The sequence below is a fragment of the Chenopodium quinoa genome, unplaced genomic scaffold (genome assembly GCF_001683475.1).
Source record: "Chenopodium quinoa cultivar QQ74 unplaced genomic scaffold, ASM168347v1, whole genome shotgun sequence".
Lineage (NCBI taxonomy): Eukaryota > Viridiplantae > Streptophyta > Magnoliopsida > Caryophyllales > Amaranthaceae > Chenopodium > Chenopodium quinoa.
In genome coordinates, this window is record NW_018742441.1 from 1647645 (window position 1) to 1668393 (window position 20749).

Below are 20749 nucleotides of genomic sequence, written 5' to 3' on the forward strand. Positions count from 1 at the left end.
AGGCGCCAGGCCTGGTTCCAGGCGCCAAGGCTTGGGGTTAGGCGCCAAGCCTGATTCCAACGCGTTTTCGAAAATCCGATAAGTTTACCGTACTGGAGGATAAAATAATATAATTTCCTCAAAAATGCTATTTGATTTTGATTAAAACTCTGAAAAGTCAACAAAAGTCAATTTATCAATGCTAATTGGATTAGGAATGAAAAGAACATTCTAGAAGATTCTAGAAGACCAAAATCATCCCTAATTGCATTAAGAATGATAAATCATATTAGGCCCTCCCCTAGATCATTGGGCCGTACATAAAGCTCAAACCGGGCCAAGTTTGGTAAATTGGCCATAACTTCCTCAATATTCATTGGAATTGGGCTTATAATATATCGTTGGAAAGGTCTTTGCAAGCCCCATCCAACTACACTACTATTGGACCCATATGATGTACCAACCAAACTGGATTGGCTGTTTTCTTAAAATAAGTTTTCAAAAACAGAAAGAAAAGAAAAGAAAATAAAACTTTCCGCAACACTAGACCTTTCCACACTTTTGTTTCATTCGATTATGATTCGACGTGAAAGGTACTCATCACTGGGTTTGGTTTTGGGGAGACACAAATGGGTGTCTACACTACCCATGTTGTTGCCTTGACTTTTTGTTGTTTATTAGCCACATTACAAGCCATATTTGCCCCATTGGTTACTAGTCCCAAGCTTGGCTTTGGGGAGCTATTAGTGAGTGAGGCGAGGGAGTTTGTAATGTGCTTATTATTTGCACAATTTGGGTGGGTTTTGAGAAGTTATTTGTTCTTGATCATATTTTGTTTTGATGAGTTTAAAAGTTAAATGTTCTTGAAAAAATAAAGTATGATGATATGAAAAAAAAAGATAAGTTCAAGGAAAAAAATGGAAAAAAAAGTGAACTTCAAAAAGAAAAAAAAAGAGCAAAAAGAAAAAAAAATGCCATATGTTCAAATGATCTAAGTGAAGGTTTATCAAAAGAAAGAAAAGAAAGAAAACAAAAAAAGTGAGTTTCAATGAAAAATTCATGTTTAATGGTTGGAGTTTGTTTCACTCAAGTTCTACATTATTATATTTTTATGAGTGAAATTGTTAGAGTTGGGATTGTTTATATTGTTTGGAGTTGTATTTGGTGGATTATGTTTGGGGTTTAGTTGTGTTGGAGATGGTTGATCATCATTTATTTTTGATCATGGGTTTTATTAGGATTTGGCTCCCTTGATTCATAGCTTTTCTCTCACATATTCCCAAATATATCTTACCCTTTTCCCTAGCCTTACATTACAAGCTTTAAAGACCTTATGACCTTGTGCATAGAGTTGTGTAGATATGAAAGTGTTGCTTATCAATGCAAGTTATGACTTGACATATTCCGAGTCGACTATAAGGTTGAGTGAATGTCTTTTTAAACACACGAGTGTTGTGAGTTTGGGAGGGCATCGTTCACATTAAAGGGGTTGGGATGGAGAGCGATCGAGTACATCTCTTACTCGCCACATAAATGAGAGTTGAGTGTGTGAACACTAGTCTTAAATTCTATATGCTCATGTGGTTTGCTCTATTTGACAATTGTTGGGGAGGATGAGTGATTGGATGAATGAGATTGATTGATGTTGAAGCATGTTCATTAGATTTGCCTTGAATCGTTTGTGCTTGATTTGATTATTGGGGTGAGGCATGTTTTATATGTCCATTGACGAGCTCTTTTCTTAGGAACAAGCAAAGGTTTGTCTTGGGGGAGTTTGATATGTCTATTTTATATAGTGTTTTACCCCCGTCCCTTGGTCATAATTAGTAGTGTTTTTGGCTCTTTCGAGCCACTTTTATTACTAATTGATGTTTTCTAGTATTTTCGTAGTTTTGGTTGAGTTTTGTAGGAAATTGCACTTTTGGAGCATTTTCCCGGGTTTTCATGGATCAACTACGGAAATTGGAGGAGCACGACCATCTTTGAAGCCCAAGGCCGGTTAGAGTTATCAAGCCGGTGATTAAGGGCTCGATAATCGGGATACCGAGGTATTTGGACCGAGTGATCAAGACCCTAAATGGATATCCGGATTAGGTCGAAAAAATAAGCCTAATCGAAGTTTCAACCCTCGAGGTGAAGCAAGGGCCCGATCGGGCAAGCATGTGCTCGATCGGGCAAGGTGCGCAAGAGATGTGCTGGTGCGTGGCAAAAGGCGCGCCCAATTGGGTGAGCTATCAGCTCGATCGGGCGCAGCAGTTTAGCAGGGTACGCGGAGAAAAAGGCGCGCCCAATCGGGCGGCCTTTAGCCCGATCGGGCGTGTGTTTCTGGAGCTGCTCCTTAAACGAGCAGTTAGTTTCTAATTAGGAGTTGTTCAGAGTTTTGTTTAAGTACATTTTAGGATTTTTTTCACTTATCTCTTTTCTTAGACTTTCTCTCTCCACTTAGATTATTTTCTCTCTCTAGACTTCTCTCAACTTTTATTCTTATTCTTAACTCAACTTTGTAGTTCCGTCGTTTTCGGTAACGATTTCTTCTTTATAAATTTCAGCAATTTTATTTCTTTATTCTATCATGTCTTTTTTTATTTCTTTGATTAGTTTAGATTTAATTATGCGTGAGTAGATTTCCTTCTAGGGTTTATGGGGATCCATAAATAATATGAAGGGGTAAATTATTGTTGTTAATTGTCAATGCTAGATTAATTTCCTATTGATTGATTTAATGCTATGTGACTAGATTTGCGCAGATCTTTTATGCATGAGTTTGACAATATTGATTCGAGATTCGAGAGATGAGAATTGATGTTTAGGTCTAGTTTCAATAGGTAGGTTAATTTATAAATGGTTAAGTCGAGATTCGAGAGATGAGATTTAATACCGGTAAATTAATTGTGTGATTGTAATACGTAGCGAAAGCCCTTTATGATCTGATTAATTTAAGCATTGATGATTGATTATTATGTTTTACCCTGGAATATTATTTATTGGTGAACCTACGCCCTAGTTCTTTTATTCATTGTTTTCTCTTTACTCTAAATCTCCATAGTTTAGTTTCCTTTGATTATAATATATTGGTGACTTGATAATTTAGATTATTTTAATTAATTAGGAATAAAAAGACTTGTTTCCCTGTGGATTCGACCCTACTTCCCTATCTACATTAGTTAGAGGATTTAGGAATTACTTTTGATTAGGTGATACAACTTTAGCCTGTCATGGTGCACGTTTTTCAAAAAAAAATTAAAATTATTGTTTATTATGGGATAAAATCAAATCTTTCAAAAGTTGTTAAGTTTGATATTATCCATATTTAAAATGTTAATTTTGCTAATTATCCATAATTAAAGTGGTTAATTTTGGATAAGATTTGTTAGGATATTTTGAGCATATTCCAAAAGGATAATAATTGATTTAAATAATGTGAATATCCCATAATTATTTTAGCATATAATTGATTTAAAATTTTGTGATTGGCTAGTAATTAGGATAGAATTTCCTAATTTGTTAGGATAATCTTTGAGGATAAATATGATTTATCTTTTAAGATTAAAAATAAGATTTGATTCTATCTCATGACTAATTTAAAATATACAATATTTTATTGATAATCATGAATAATTTGTGATATTACCTAATTGCATTAATTAAAATATGAGATATTTAGATGTCATGTTTCCTTAATTGTGAACATTCCATGTTGTAGTTTAGGAAAGCATAATGAGTGATTTTTTATGTGGCAATTTTATAATATATGATGTTGTTTATTAATATATAATGACTAGTATGGCCCAATATATTACTAAATACGATCTGCGCTTGTGCTGTATTTTTTTAATCTTAGTACGATCTACGTATCGATAAAGTATTTTTGTAATTTTATTTCATTTTATTTAAGTAGTAGATATAATAGAGTAAAATTATAAGTTGCAGTTAATCCAAGAAGCCCATGAAGTGAAGGCCTAAAGGTGCAATATGCATGAGATCCATGAAGATTCAAGTGGGAGCCATTTACTTTATTAGTTTCCTTAGGATTAGGGGCCATGCTATGTCTTATTTATGCATTCAGTTTATTATGCATGTTAGATTTTATTAATGTTTTGTGATGATGCGCTAGAGTCCACTATTTAATCACAATATAATAAATCTAGGTCCCAGTAATATTGAGGTAGTTTTTCCAATTAAAAAACCCGATGAAACCTTTGAAATTTATGATGGGTCATGCCAAAGCTGGGTGTCATATTATATCTTTGGGGAGTGGGGGTAAATTAAATTTTACAATTTTAATTGGTTATACTTAGCTAGGTTACTTAAAGAGTTTAAAACCTTGAGGCTAAGGGTAATAATTAAACATGTGATGAGTAATTATTCAACCAAGAGTTACAAGAGTTGTAATCAGTAAAGAGTTTACTCACCTTGAAAATGTAATGGTTGATGGTAGGGCCAAAGTCCGGTTAATTATTGCACAAATAAAGGATTTTGGAATCATTTTATTCAATAGGGATCAATTAAAATTAAATAAATGTTTTAAAGTTGCCAATTTAATTTGCTTATGGCACTTTAAATTTTTTATTAAACATAATTGAATTTTGCGTTTACTTATAAGTAGCATGTCGTTCTAATTTTATTATTATATAATTGATGTGTCCAATTTATATAGTATTTTACCCCTGTCCCTTGGTCATAATTAGTAGTGTTTTTGGCTCTTTAGCGCCACTTTTATTAATAATTGGTGTTTTCTAATGTTTTTGTAGTTTTGCTTGAGTTTTGTAGGAAATTGCACCTTTGGAGCATTTTCCGGGTTTTTCATGGAGCAACTACGGACATTAGGAGGACACGACCATCTTTGAAGCCTAAGACCGGTTAGAGCCGGTGATTAAGGGTTCGGTGTGTGATACCGGGGCATTTGGATCAAGTAATCAAGACCTGAAGAGGAAATCCGGATTGGGCCGAAGAATCAAGCCCAATCGAAGTCCAAGCCTCGAGGAAGAGACCGGGCCCAATTGGGCAAGCTTGCGCCCAATCGGGAGGGCGCGCAGTAGGAGCCATCGTGCAAGGCGCGCCCGATCGGGTGAGCATTAGCTCGATCGGGCGCGACTTCCCAGGAGAGTTGCGAAGAAAAAGGCGGGCCCGATCGGGCGGCCCTTCGCCTGATCGGGCGCGTGTTTTTGAGGGTCCAGATTTTCCAAATTCTTAGTTTTTAATTAGGATTGTTTTTAGAGTTGTTTAAGTACGATTTTAGTGCGGAATTTTTGTTTACCTTCTCTTTTAGACTTTTTCTCTTTACTTAGAATATTTTCTCTCTCTAAAATTCTCTCAACTTTGTTCTTAATTCAACTCCTTAATTTAGATTATTTTTTGGTAACGGTTTCTTCTCTATTAATTTTAGTTATTTTCTTTAATTCTGTCATCATGTCTTATTTTATTGCTTTGATTAGTTTAGATTTAATTATGTGTGAGTAGTATTATTTCTAGGGTTTATGGGAATCCAATAAATAATATGAAGGGGTAATTTATGATTGTTGATTGTCAATGCTTAATTATTTTCCTATTGATTGATTTAATGCTATGCAATTAGGTTTGACCAGATTTAATTGTATGAGTTTAGCAATATTGATTCGAGATTCGAGAGATGAGAATTGATGTTTAGGGTTAGTTTCAATAGGCGGACTAATTTATAAGTGGTTAAGTCGAGATTCGAGAGATGAGATTTAATACCGGTAAATTAACTCTGTGATTGTAATACGTAGCGAAAGCCCTTTATGATCTGATTAATTGATGCATTGATGATTGATTGTTATGTTTTACCCTGGAGTATTGTTTATTGGTGAACCTATGCCCTAGGCTTTTATTTCATTGAATTCCCTCTTACTTTTATTCCTTCCTACTCTTACTTTTAGTAGTTTAATTATCCTTTTAATAATAATTTGGTTACTTGATAATTTAAATTGCTTTTAATTAATTAGGAATAAATTGACTTGTTTCCCTGTGGTTCGACCCTTTTTCCCTATCTACACAGTTAGTGGATTTAGGTTTTATTTGTTGATTAGGTGAATACGACTTGAGCCTGTCAATAATCTCCTCGATTAAAAACAAAGTAGAGAAACGTTCTCAAAAGGTTAAAAGATAATCCATAAACCTATATTCCAATTTTGCTAAGATGGATCTAGAAGGGAAGTTTTAAAAATCCATGTCACATGTCTAAGGTTGGTTTTATTCAAAATGTTTGAGTAAAATGCCAACACATATTCATTTTGAAAAGTATTTCAAGGGATATAAGGAGGTGGGAGGCACAAACCCTCTAAAAGACAAGTATTAGAAATCGTATAAAATCTCTTATCTTCAATATGATTGAATATAAGAAAGTGATTGGAAATCTCTATGATCAAAAGTTGATCAAAATGACGCTATTCTTCATCCACTTTATATAAGAGTTAAATAGTTGATTAAACTCTAATATGAATAATGATAGAATAGACTTAGCAAAATCATGAAAAGTGCTTAAAGAAGTTAAGCAAAGCATCATTTTGAACCTAAGAGAAATTTTCTAAGTGGCTCAAATGGGAAAGGTTTAGGAATATATGAGGATTGCATTAAGAAGTTATAGGCCAAGAAATGCAAACAAGTTGCTACTTCTCAAACCTAGAATTACTTACATGCTAAAAGTTGTTATGAACAGCAAATGTTTCAAATTAAATGGACCAATTCCAATTGATTAGAAACTACCTCATAACAGTTGGAAGGTAAAAGAATGGAAATTTTCCAAATTATGAAGTATATTATAGAAAATGATTTAGCTAAAGGATGAATTAATCTACAAGTTTAGAAGCAAATGTTGCTACTTCACTAGTAGAATATACAAGTCTAGAAGCAAAAGTTGCAACTTTACAAGTAGAACCTATATTTCACCTTACCTAGTAATTGGATAGAATTAAATAAATGTTATTCATTCTTGCCATTATCAAAACAACATTCAATGTTAGTAATGACTACGCATCGAAGATTCAAAAACGTGGAATAAATGTTATTTCATGCTTCATTGAATCATAATGTGTTTTGAATTACTAAATAGGTTTAAAGTTCTATATGATAGAAATAATTAAACCATTTATATATATATAAAATTATCTCTAAAATGTCAATTAATTCGAATGAAAATGAACATTGCATGCGGAAGATCCAAAGGGATGGACTTTCAATATCATTGGATTATGAATCCGCTGATATATGTAAATATCATTCTAATTTGAAAGTATTGACAAAGTCACCATTTAGAGAAATGATGATGCAAACTCGAGGTCAAATATATATAGATGTAAGAAAACCAAAGGTTCAAAGGCTAGATACGTAACTTCATTTGTGATACGATCACTACTTGTGCTTAGTTGAAGCATAAGAGTGAAGATTTTGAAAAGTTCAAAATGTTCAGTATGAAGTTTAGTATCAATTTGACAAGATAATGATTACATTACAATATGATTGTAATTGTGAAAATTTAAGTCAAGACATAAACTTGGCAACACATTCAAAGTATTAGGATATGATCGTAATAATGAGAATTTAAGTCAAGACCTTGATGAACATCCAAGAGTTGTGAAATCGTTTTACGACAAACTCCGAATGAAAACCTTGTGAAGTGTTTATGAAGGGATCTATCAATCTATATAAGATATATTTTGATAATGGATGAAAATTACCTATCTTCCGACCATTGTTCAAGGGATATACTTTTAAGATAAGGTACAAAAATAAACAAAGAAACATAGGTCAAATCAAAATGTAGTAAAGGTTTCATATATGATATGGATAAAAAAAAGTTCTAATAAAGTCTTTCTACAAAACAAGGAATAAAAGTTGTGTTAAAACATTTAATGCACGTTCGATTCCTATACAGAGCACGTGGTACTACTACACAAATCATACTTAGCACAAAATGTTTGTTGCTCAAGTAGGTGCCCTTATGGAAAATTGTTCCAAAAGGTCAAGTGGGAGTAGTGTAAATCTCAAAAGAGTTTGAGAAAAGCAACAAACAAACATGGTGAAAACCATGGTTGGTTCACCCAATGTGGAATATGCCTCTTAAAAAGGCAAGTGGGAGTATAAGAATCTCGAAAAGTTCAAGAGCCTTGAAAAGCCTTGAAAGAGTTCAAGAAAAGTAAATTCAAAAATCTTGAAGAAATTTAAGAAATAATCGAATAAAAGCAACAATATGAGCATGATTCACCTCATGTTACAAATGACAACGCGTGGTCTCATTAAGTGTAATCGGAATAATAACCATGTATCGAAGGTAGTACATTCCAAGTGCACATTCTCTCTTGTCGTTTCTCATTGAAACTAAACAAAGTTATTGTATGAGTTTCAATTGTTGCATCAAACCCACAACGATGACTAACATATGTAAAAATTAGCAAAAGAAATATGATTTCATATTGACTAAGAGTTCTAAAATATTTATTTTGGAACATGATGATTATGCAAGTAACAAAGATGATTTGACAAGTTATAACTCCAAGTGGTTTAAAAACCAGGAAATCTTAAATAGAATCTAAGTCTGTAAGCAAGTGTATGACACTTGAATAATTTGCCTAATTGGGTGAGACCCATTATAAGCAAAACAGACAAGAAAGAAAAATGTTTTTTAACTAAAGCAAAGATTTGTTAAAGGATTCAACTAATTCATAGTATGACTATGATTACAATGAAACCTTTACATTAGTCAGGTTGCAAAGATCTATTAAAGATATTTTAGTGATTTCTATCTTATAAGATTTGGTAGATGGATTTCAAAATGCTTTCTTGAAATTGTTTATGAAAGAAGATTTGTATATGATACAATCAAAATTTTGTGAGTTAATCAAATCGTTTAATGTTCTCGTAAAATGAAGAAAAGGTCATGTGTGTACAAGATGTTTAGTGGGAGCTATACAGTCATCTTGGTCTAGTATAAAGAGTGATAATTCAATTCTTGAACAGTCAAATGATGGTTAATGCATTTTGTATGAAAACCTGGAAGAGGAAGATAAGTACAATTGGGATTCAAGATCTATAGAGATAGGTTTTGAAGTATGAAACTTATATTGATAAGATTCTTATAAGGTTCAACATTATATTGAAAGGAGTTTCAATCCCATGTAACATGACACATTGATCAATGATTCAATGCTTTGAGAAAGGTTGATGAAATTAAGGTCTTGAGTGATGATCCTTATCCAGTATGCAAAGGATGCATCATGCATGTCATGGACTATACTCGTCTATTTGATTCACGTGTTTTAAGAACAAGTGATGATAGATTTCAATCGAAATCCAATTTAATGTTGGAATACAAATTAGAAATTACTAAGTTCCTGTAGGGAATAAATTTCAAGCGTTAACCCCTAGCTTGAACCCCACTGTGATCATACACTAAAGTACAGTGGCGTCCAAAGGGAAAGAAGATAGAGAAAAAGAGTCGCCAACAAGTTTTAGGAACTTGTAAACCATTCACAGGGTGAAGGTTACACCCCTTAACGATCCAAGAGATCGTCAATTCCATAAGGTCTTGAACCAAATAAGGGCTCGGGGATGAAGGTACAAATCAAACCTAAAAGAGATTGAACCTTCCCTAATAATAGGCCTCTACTTTGTTCAAATCGTATTCATGTGCGCTTTTTAATTAACATGCAATCAATAGGATTAACCCTAAACATGTTTATCTATGTTGGTTGAATATTAATGCAAAAATAAATCTATTATTGGCGATCACTTGAATTATAATCAAATTAACCCTAAACAAGATTATTAATTATCTTATTAAGCGTGATTACAAGTATAAATTCCCTTTAAACAAGCATAAAAGGTGTGACCAAGCAATAACAATAAATATCATCAAGCAACATAATAAATAATCAATATCATGAATAATAATTACAATAATAAAAATAATCATAGTCATGTTAAAGCATAATAAAAATAGCAAGATCCTAAGCATGATACTAACAAGATTAATAACAAACCCTAGCATGTCACTAAGCAATAAAAATCAAATCTTTAACCCTAACATGATACTAACAATCACATATATTAGGAAGAACATAAGAAGCATCACAACAATCATATTTAATATTAAAATTACCCTAGACATGATACTAGGAATATCATAATAACAATATAAGCATGATTTCTACATCATAATATCAATAAATCAATTAAAGTACTTATTTTGATGCCTCGTACCTCTTTCTAATAACAAAATACACACGTTAGTAACTTCATGGAAAATAATAAACAAAACAATCAAATCAAATAACTGAAAGAGAGATTTGGGACCAAACCCTCAGAAATTAAACCTTTCACGTCTAGGGCGAAGGCAACTTCGAATATGGCTAGGTGTTTCTAGATCTTGCGAATGCGGAATTTTGTATGTAAAAACAAGGTTTAGAAAAAGAGAAAGATGAATGAATTGATTAATGAGAAGAGAATGAGAGAATTAATGATTGCCAATGAAAATTGATTGTAGGTGAGTATTACTTGAAACTGATTGTTGATGAGAATTGGTGAATGAAAACGGAGTTTTTAGTACATTATTTATAGAGAAATCAGCCAAAAAGATAAATTAAGTGCCAACCCTGGATAACTAACGCCAGGCACCAATACTAGCGCCAGGCGCCAATGCCTGGCGCCAGACGCCAATGCCTGGAGTCAGGCGCTAGGCCTGTTTTTGACACATTTTCAAAAATCAGATAAGTTTTGCCGTACTGGAGGATAAAATCGTATATTTTCCTCAAAAATGTTATTTGATTTTAATTAAAACTCTGAAAAGTCAACAAAAGTCAATTTATCAATGCTAATTGAATTAGGAATGAAAAGAACCTTCTAGAAGAATCTAGAAGACTAAAACCATTCCTAATTTTATTAGGAATGATAAATCATATTAGGCCCTCCCCTAGATCATTGGGCCCCCCTCTTTGACTGAGTTTGGAGAAACGCAAGTCTCGAAAACAAAAGACAAAGTATCGATAGGGACGGAGAATGATTTAGAATGTTCTGCGATCCTAAATCATTCTTGTAACGCCGATACCTGCAAAACTAGTGTTAGTTAAACATATAAAAGAGTTAAGAAACGCGTATCTTGCACCGTCGAGCACATGTCTCTGAAAGTAACCGATTGTTTTGATGACCTCCTACAAGCTAGAGAATGCCATCCCGCTTGAAAACCGCTACGCCCGTAACTGCTTCCAAATTGGAAGATTGCTTCGCTTGAAACAATCCTCCTCCACAATGATAGTATTCCACGTCCAAGGGAATACCATCGAAGATTTCCTCTCTTGAAACAATCCTCAATTGTCTGTGACAACTCTCCACAATCTAGGGAACGCCACCTTGCTATTTCGATGTTCACTCATCTCTGAACAAAGAGCTTCTTTTTGATATGTTCACGTGTCTCTAAACAAAGAGCTTCTTTTTGATATGACTCCAATTTCCGCTGTGATAGTCTTCGAAAAGATCACTGCTTTTTAATCCTTAATGTTGCTATGCCAGTACGTCGGCACTTTGCTGCTTGTGAACCAGTATGTCGGTGCTTTTGCTGTGATGACAATCCTCTTTTCTTTGGGAATAGTTGCCAACACAATTCCTGTATGATGTATAACAATCTGATTTAGGGAAAGTTGTCAATGCTTCGTAACAATCCATCCTTGGAAATGTTGCCACGATGAAGCGACAATCCGTATCACGGAAAATTTGCCAAAATCAAATTTTTGGAAAAGTTGCCAATGCTTCGTAACAATCTTTCATAAGAACTTTGCTTCGATCGACAATCCCTGTCTTGGAATATAACTCTTGAAAGCAATCCACCTTGGAAATTTGCCAACGGTTTGCGACAATCCTTTTGAGAAAATATTGCCACTATTGACAATCCGCGTCTTGGAACATTTGCAAAACAGAGTCGACCGACAATCCACTTCGGGAAAATTTGCCACTTATTGAAATGAATGACAATCCACGTTGAGGAACCTTTGCCGAAATTTATGATGAGTATAAACCTACAACAATCCTTTGGGAAAATTTGCCATAGGGAACTGGGTGTATGATAATCCAATCTCGGAAAACTTGCCAGCGATCTATGAATGTATGACAATCCAAACTTGGAAAAACTTACCAAACAAAGAAGGAGCACGATAATCTACGCTTGGAAACTTTGCCAGAGATGACAATCCAATCTTGGAAAAATTGTCGTTGAAGAAGATGCACGACAATCCATTTTTGGAAATATTGTTAGTTGGGGATGACAATCCAATTTTTGGAAAACTTTTTTCGTTTAATAAGAATGCGCGACAATCCATATTTGGAAATATTGTCGTTTAAGTGCTTGCTTTTGAACCGATTGTAATGAGCCAGTGTTTTAGGCGCTTAAGCTAAGTGAGACGATTTTTTGTCAGGTCAATCACTTACTACGATTGTAATCGAGCCGACTACTAATCATGTCAAATTGCTTATAGGGGCTAACTGGCGTACCAAGGAACCCAAAATTGCTACATGAGGTCGAAATCACCTTTCTGAGAGGCTTCGAGCTCTGTCGTTGCTGAGATATTTCTAGCGCCAGGCGCTGGAGTAGGGTCTTCCCTGTTCTGCTGCACCTGTATTTATTTTTACTATAGAACTTTGCCAATCTTTTTAATCATCTTAGCGTTGACCTAAGGTTTAGCGTTGCTTGACTCATTGACTTGGCACGACTCAAGGTATAAACTTGATTCGCTGTGATCGACTGACTCGAGGTTGACTCGACTCGAAGTGAAATGACACATGTGTTAGACTCAAATCAAAGTGATATGACACGACATGACACAATGTGTACATGACTCGTGTGTGATCGTGCGACTCGAAAAATGCAAAAAAGAAAAAAATTTCCGTCATTTTTGTGGAGGTTTTGTGGAGGGTACCGACTTTCTCCCGAAAAAGAAAGACGCGAAAAAGAAAGGAGCAAAGTTTTGAAGGTGCATGTTGAATGAGCTTAGTCAAATGTTGTTTGATACTATCTCTCAAGGTGCAAGGATTAATCCATCCTAGGCTATCTCAATTGTTGACTCTATGATGAAAGTATTTGGGTAACTTAGGCACGGAGGCTAAGCACTTCATACTTCGTGATGCAATGACAATTATGATTGATTTTGACGAAGCATACTTCAGCGTTAAGATTTCATGACAAAGGGATCCTAAGGGAAATATATTTGGTCATGTATCTGTGCAGTGTGTGAAAGTGACACTAAAGTTAGGCCGCAAGAGCTAAGTATGTGGAATGATATTATTTTAGAAGAGTCAAATGATGGTGACTCTTAGGCTAGGTAAGCTAATGATGTAGGGATCAAGCCCCCAAGTCTAGCTCTAAATAAATAGGGATGAGCATAGGAGATCCTTTGATATGATCATGGTGTAAGTGTGTGAATGTGGATATGAATGCATTTTTATAACAGTCGCACCTCGATGTGAGGTTGCCTACGTATCCGTTAGGAATCAGGCCAAACGTAGCTCTAGCCGAACCTCGCACAAGTGTGTACACCTCAAAAAGGTCTTTTTAAGGGTTGTAACGTGGTTAGGCTAAATGTTGAAGAAGAAAGGGATGAAAGGCTCAAGACCCTAGATAAGCCCCCAAGGTGTGCAACCTTGCTTTTGAATCTTTATATTTTTATGCTTGAGTTTCTACTCTTTTTTTAGCTCTCTTTTATCTTTTGCTTTAGCATCTATTTTATTTTCATAAATGTGGGCAATCCCGATCATGCGGTCTATCACTCACTTGGCATTCATGTTTCTTAGGCACGGTACCGAGCACTCGATAAGAGACGCAAACTGAGACGTATTCTGATCAAAGACATTGGAACACTTGCCCTTTTGCACACTTTTATTATTATTATTTTTTTTTTTTTTTGCTTATTTTAATTTTTTGAATCACTCAAGCCTTTTTTAGCATTGCATAAGTTGCACACCATCCTATCCCAAGGTTAGGTAAATGTAGGTTGAAAAAAGAAAGGGTCTATCGTTGGACGAGGCTCAAAGTGGTTTATGAAGAAAAGATTGTATAATTGAAGGGTGAAAGGAGATATGACGTGGCTACAAGGGGTGCCTCAAATCATTGGTATACCTTGTGCTCAATTCGACATGGGTTTTTTTTTTTAATGCAGTATAATGAAATGATCATATGCAAGGAAATAAATTCTCATTTTATCAAAAAAGAAAGTATATAATGATTCTACAAAATAAATCTAAAGGAAAAGAAACGTGCCTATGCTAGACTTATTGGGGAAGGAAAAAATGAAAAAGAAATAGAAAAAAGAGGTCATAAAATCTTGTCGTTGAAGCTCGCCTCTTGTCTTGTGTTATTCGCTTCATCATCACCTAGTCTTCTCGCTAGCTAGAGGCAATGAGATCTTGTTTGCTTCTATGAGATCTTGAATGAGATTTTGAAACCTGTAGCATTCGTCAGTGGTATGACCGCGTCCTCGATGGTACTTGCAATAGGAGTTTGGATTCCATCTCGAATATCAATTTTCTGGTGTTGGATCCTCGGTAGGGCCAATAGGTTTGATAAATCCTCGATCGTAAAGACGGTCAAAAGCAGCATCGTAAGTCATTCCAATGGGTGTGAACTCTCGCCTGGGTTTCCTTTTAGATCCTTGATTGTCCATGGCTAAGACACCATTATGGTCAAAGGTACTAACATTATTACTAGAGTGGGCGTTTTTGGAAGAAGAAGGATTGTCGTTCTTCTTTCCTTTCCAGCCACCGTGGTTACTATTGTTAGTAGCTTTTTGCTTTGCGAGGTCATCTTCGATTTCAATTCCGATGTCGTAAACAGCCTTGAAAGTATTCAAGTTGTGTTGATATTTTAAGTGCTTTGAATACTTTTCTTGGAGATTCTTGATAAACATCCTCACAAACTCCTTTTCGGTGGGGACCTCAATCATCTTGGAGGAAGTTTCCCTCCATTTATTAAAGAAAGAAGTAAAGCCTTCATTCTCTTTTTGTCTTAGCATCTCAAGTTGTCTATGATCGGTTTCAACTTGAATATTGCACTCGTATCTATCAATGAAAGTGTTTACTATCGATTCCCAGGTAGAGGTTTTCTCTTTGTCAAGGGAGAAGTACCACTGTTGGCAAACGGTTTCAAGAGATAGTGGGAACAGAGAGGGGAAAACCTTCTTATCGATACCCTTAATGCTCATTATAGTTTCAAAAGCTCTTAGATGGAAGTAAGGGTTATCTGTTGCCTTGAATTTAGGGATGTCAGTGGTGTTGAACTTATGCGGAAGAAGTTCCTTGTCCAGCGAGACCCCTTGTGAACTCATGCCTTGAAATTTATAGTCACTAGATAGCTTGCTTAGACTCTCTTGCATGAGGCTCATTTGTTGTTGCTTCACGGGATCATCGATCTTGAATGTGAGTAGCTTCAGTGTCTCAGTCACGTTAGTCAATTGACTCCTAAGTTCATTAACTTCCTCTTGAGTTGCCATTATCTTTTTAGCCTTCCTCTTTTGACGAATCGGTTTATCAAAAAGTAAGACATGAACAAAGGTGTTGTCCTTAATTAATCGCCCTTCTCTCCTCGACCAAGTACTGTGGAAAAGGAAATTGGGGATATTTATTGTTAATTATTTGACTCAAGCTTTATTCAACATGCAATGGATGGAGGAGGTGAAGAAATATGGAAGAATGTGAAGAAAAATGATGGAGATGAAGGGATATGAAGAATTAGGAATAGAATGTACCCCCCAACTCAAACGATGGAAAAGACCGACTCATGCATGAACCTAAGACATGGCCATGGTGATGTATACTGAAAGTTTGTGCTAAGACTAGTGAATGTAGGTGACATGTTAAGACTCGTGTCATGACCATGTGGCTAGACTATGTGACTAGACTCAAGCAAAGACTAAGTTAAGACTTCACGTACATACATTAAACTGGCCAGGCTGTGGTATTTTAGTCATAACTTTTTATCTGTGACTCTGATTTGGATGAAACCAACGCCAAATTAAAGATAAAACTCGGAGCTACAGACCCATAGGTTTTACAACTCGTAGTTCTTCTGATAACTCCGTCTATGACCAAAACAAGTTGACGTTTGTGCAGTATACGGGAATAATCCGGGTTGACTTAAAGGAACTATGACTCGATTTTAGACATATTTATTAGATCAAACTAATTAATTAATTAATTAAACAAATTCCTTTAGTCATTAATTAGTTTATTTAGGCTTATTTACAAACACAAGTCAAACCAAACGGTTAGGAAAAAACCACATAGAGTATGCGCAACAATTAATGCACAATTAGTCAAGTAGGCACAATATGATGCAATGAGTTTGCAACCTAACCATGGCTCTAGTTCTCTAAAGTTCGGGATATGGTTTAGTCAATAGAGGGTCCATGGTTAATTTTCCGGATGCACCGTACGGAAGCCTAACCGTGAAGGGTTGGCGCGAGTGGATGGGACACCGCGAGTTTTAGAAAAAACTCGCTTCCATGGTTTAGGGAATTCAACATTCTCGGATGTACCCTTTGTTGCACGGAGCGTTCAATCGGGTAGATGGAGCATGAATTCCCAGAGGGTTATGTCCATATGTAAAACACATGTGGGTTTCAGAAAAGTGAGAAAAAATTCAATCAGGAAGTAGGATCGAGCAAACAATATGAAAAACCGGTCGAAATTAGAACGCGTATTTCGGGCTCGGTATTAGGGGAGGTTGGCGCCAGCAATCAGAGACTGGCGCCAACTTTTAACTGTAGCGCCTGGGGCCAATACTGGCGTCTGGCGCTACTGCTAAAATGCTGGCGCCAAGCTCTGGCCTCTTGCGCTACTTCCCACATGCCTCAACAGCTGTTTGTGCTCGATAAAATTTTCCGGTTTCACGCGGTGTTATTTCAGTCCTAGTTGTGAAAGATATTTCTCAAACTTCCTACGTGTAAAATCCTATGTTTTTAACTCATTACGGATGGTCTTTCCAATGAGATCTTTTTTATGCATATGACAATAATGTTAATCAAAATTACACACATGAAATACTTAGAACGTTTCGAGTCTCATCCACTCATTCTAAATCATTGCCGAAACAAATTCAGGAATTAAAATAGAAATCCTCCCCAGTGGAGTCGCCAAAAACTGTAAGGAATAAATTTCAAGAGTTAACCCCTAGCTTGAACCCCACTATGATCATGCACTAAAGTACGGTGGCGTCCAAAGGGAAAGAAGATAGAGCAAAAGAGTCACCAAAAAGTTTTAGGAACTTGTAAACCATTCACAGGGTGAAGGTTACACCCCTTAACGATCCAAGAGATCGTCAACTCCATAAGGTCTTGAACCAAATAAGGGTTCGGGGACGAAGGTACAAATCCAACCTAAAAGAGATTGAACCTGCCCTAATAATAGGCCTCTACTTTGTTCAGATCGTATTCATGTGCGCTTTTTAATTAACATGCAATCAATAGGATTAACCCTAAACCTGTTTATCTATGTTGGTTGAATATTAATGCACAAATAAATCTATTATTGGCGATCACTTGAATTATAATCAAATTAACCCTAAACAATATTATTAATTATCTTATTAAGCGTGATTACAAGTATAAATTCCCTTTATACATGCATAAAAGGTGTGACCAAGCAATAACAATAAATATCATCAAGCAACATAATAAATAATCAATATCATGAATAATAATTATAATAATAAAAATAATCATAATCATGTTAAAACATAATAAAAATAGCAAGATCCTAGGCATGATACTAACAAGATTAATAACAAACCCTAGCATGTCACTAAGCAATAAAAATCAAATCTTTAACCCTAACATGATAATAACAATCACATATATTAGGAAGAACATAAGAAGCATCACAACAATCATATTTAATATTAAAATTACCCTAGACATGATACTAGGAATATCATAATAACAATATAAGCATGATTTCTACATCATAATATCAATAAATCAATTAAAGTACTTACTTTGATGCCTCGTACCTCTTTCTAATAACAAAATAAACACGTTAGTAACTTCAAGGAAAATAATAAACAAAAACAATCAAATCAAATAACTGAAAGAGAGATTTGGGACCAAACCCTCAGAAATTAAACCTTTCACGTCTAGGGCGAAGGCAACTTCGAATATGGCTAGGTGTTTCTAGATCTTGCGAATGCGGAATTTTGTATGTAAAAACAAGGTTTAGAAAAAGAGAAAGATGAATGAATTAATTAATGAGAAGAGAATGAGAGAATTAATAATTGCCAATGAAAACTGATTGTAGGTGAGTATTACTTAAAACTGATTGTTGATGAGAATTGGTGAATGAAAACGGAGTTTTTAATACGTTATTTATAGAGAAATCAGCCAAAAAGATAAATTAACAGAACAGAGTCCTGGCGCAACCGAAACAGAGTTGGTGCCAACCCTAGATAATTGGCGCTAGGCACCAACACTAGCGCCAGGCGCCAGTGGCTGGCGCCAGGCGCCAATGCCTGGAGTCAGGCGCCAGGCCTGTTTTTGACGCATTTTCGAAAATCAGATAAGTTTTGCCGTACTGGAGGATAAAATCGTATATTTTCCTCAAAAATGCTATTTGATTTTAATTAAAACTCTGAAAAGTCAACAAAAGTCAATTTATCAATGCTAATTGAATTAGGAATGAAAAGAACCTTCTAGAATAATCTAGAAGACTAAAACCATTCCTAATTGCATTAGGAATGATAAATCATATTAGGCCCTCCCCTATATCATTGGGCCGTACATGAGGCTCAAAACGGGCCCAGTTTAGTAAATTGGTCATAACTTCCTCAATATTCATCGGAATTGGGCTTATAATATATCGTTGGAAAGCTCATTACAAGTCCCATCCAACTGTACTATTATTGGACACATCAGGGAACAACCAAATTGGATTGGCTGTTTTCTTAAAATAAGTTTTCAAAAACAGAGAGAAGAGAAAGAAATTAAAACTATCCGCAACACTAGACTTACCACACTTTCACTTCATTCGATTATGATTTAACGCGAAAGGTATTCATCACAGGGTTTGTTTTTGGGGAGACACAAATGGGTGTCTACAGTTCCTTGTGAAAGGGCGAAGGAAAATTCTTAGTGTATGGAGGTATTATTATAAAATTTAGAAATTGCAAATATTCATGTTTATGAGAATGTCTCATGAACTCTACTTACTAAACCCCTTCCATGACCAAGGTATGAGAGTCATACTAAGATTCTTGGATTGAAGCAAGTTATGTAATTTAGGTTGTGTATGTTTTGAGAAAACATATTACATAACTAATACATTAACTTGCAGAATTATGTTTATCAATTGAAACAAAGTTTCAATCTTATTTAATCGTGGTTTCAATATTAAATAAAATGTCCAAAATAATTATGAATTGATGGGCTCATCAGGTTGATGACCTGGTGAATGAAACCCCGGAGGTGAACTAAATTCATATATTATTTAAGTTCCTAGTTTGGGTTCATTAAACTGGACATAAATGATTTCAATTAATGGACTAGCATGTAAGATTGATTGGATAGTGCAGTTTCATGGGCTATAGGAGCGTAGTGAAGCTCGGTCAATCACAAGGATATGCATGAATGATGCATGATCGAATTATAGACCTACTTTGAAGTTCATGTATAGAGCTTCCGGATATATTAGTGGATTCCTTTTACATGAGTGGAACATTGATTTCATTCAATGGATGTTATGGTTGTGGTACACTCAAACGTATGCATGTAACTGGAGATTATAAAGGGTGTTTCCCGGTTACTTCAAAAGTTGAGTGGGAGCTTTGGTTGCCACAAGATTGGATTGAGTCTACCTCTTTAATTAGGAATGTGTCTTGGCCCCTTGAAGAGGGAGCATTCAGAAAATGCATGGTCGTGCTCAAATGCATTACATAGTAATCTTTTGTTCTGTGAATCTATCTGAGATTTCAAGAAAAGATTTGTAGACTAATATGATCACGACATGAAATACAATCATATTATCAAATCAACACACATTGAATTAAGGAATTTTAATATTGCGTACTTGTCTCAGACAAGTGGGAGATTGAAGAAGTTGTGTCTTCGATAAGTGCAATTACTAGATATATCAAGGATCACTATTATGGAGATAATAAGTTCGTTCTCTTGGGGCGTCATCATCTGTTGCTAGACTATGAGAGATGATTTTTGGACTAGTCAAATAGTCCAAAGCCCGCTAGAATGGATCTCATGAGGTCACACACAAGGGTATTGGGTTAAGCAAGTTAGAGGCCCATTAATGGGCCTTATGAGCATTTAACTAATCAAGAAATGGATTGGGCTAGCATATTTAGATTGGAATTAGGTTTTAGGCTTTTGACATGGGCTCTTATTTAGAGATGAGATCTATAAATAAGATCCATGCCTAGGGTTGCAAAGAAGCAGTCATAATTCACACACAGTGTATTTTGACATCAAGGCAACTAATCCCAAAAACCCTAATTCCTCTATCTATCTGTAACACCCCCAAATTACTCTATAATATTAACAATAATTATCCAACTGTAGGGAGTAACATGGGAGTATTACTGCTACGTGATTACGTGAGGCTTAACAGAGTTTTGCAGCGGAAAATTGTACTTAACTTTCATTAATAATAATAGTAATAGTTTTGAAACACTTCCAAAGTAACAACAAAAGCAACTACAACACTGATACTATATTTACTAAATTAACTAGGTGATCATCGTCCATCGTCCCCAATGCAGCATATAGTTCATGTTGTT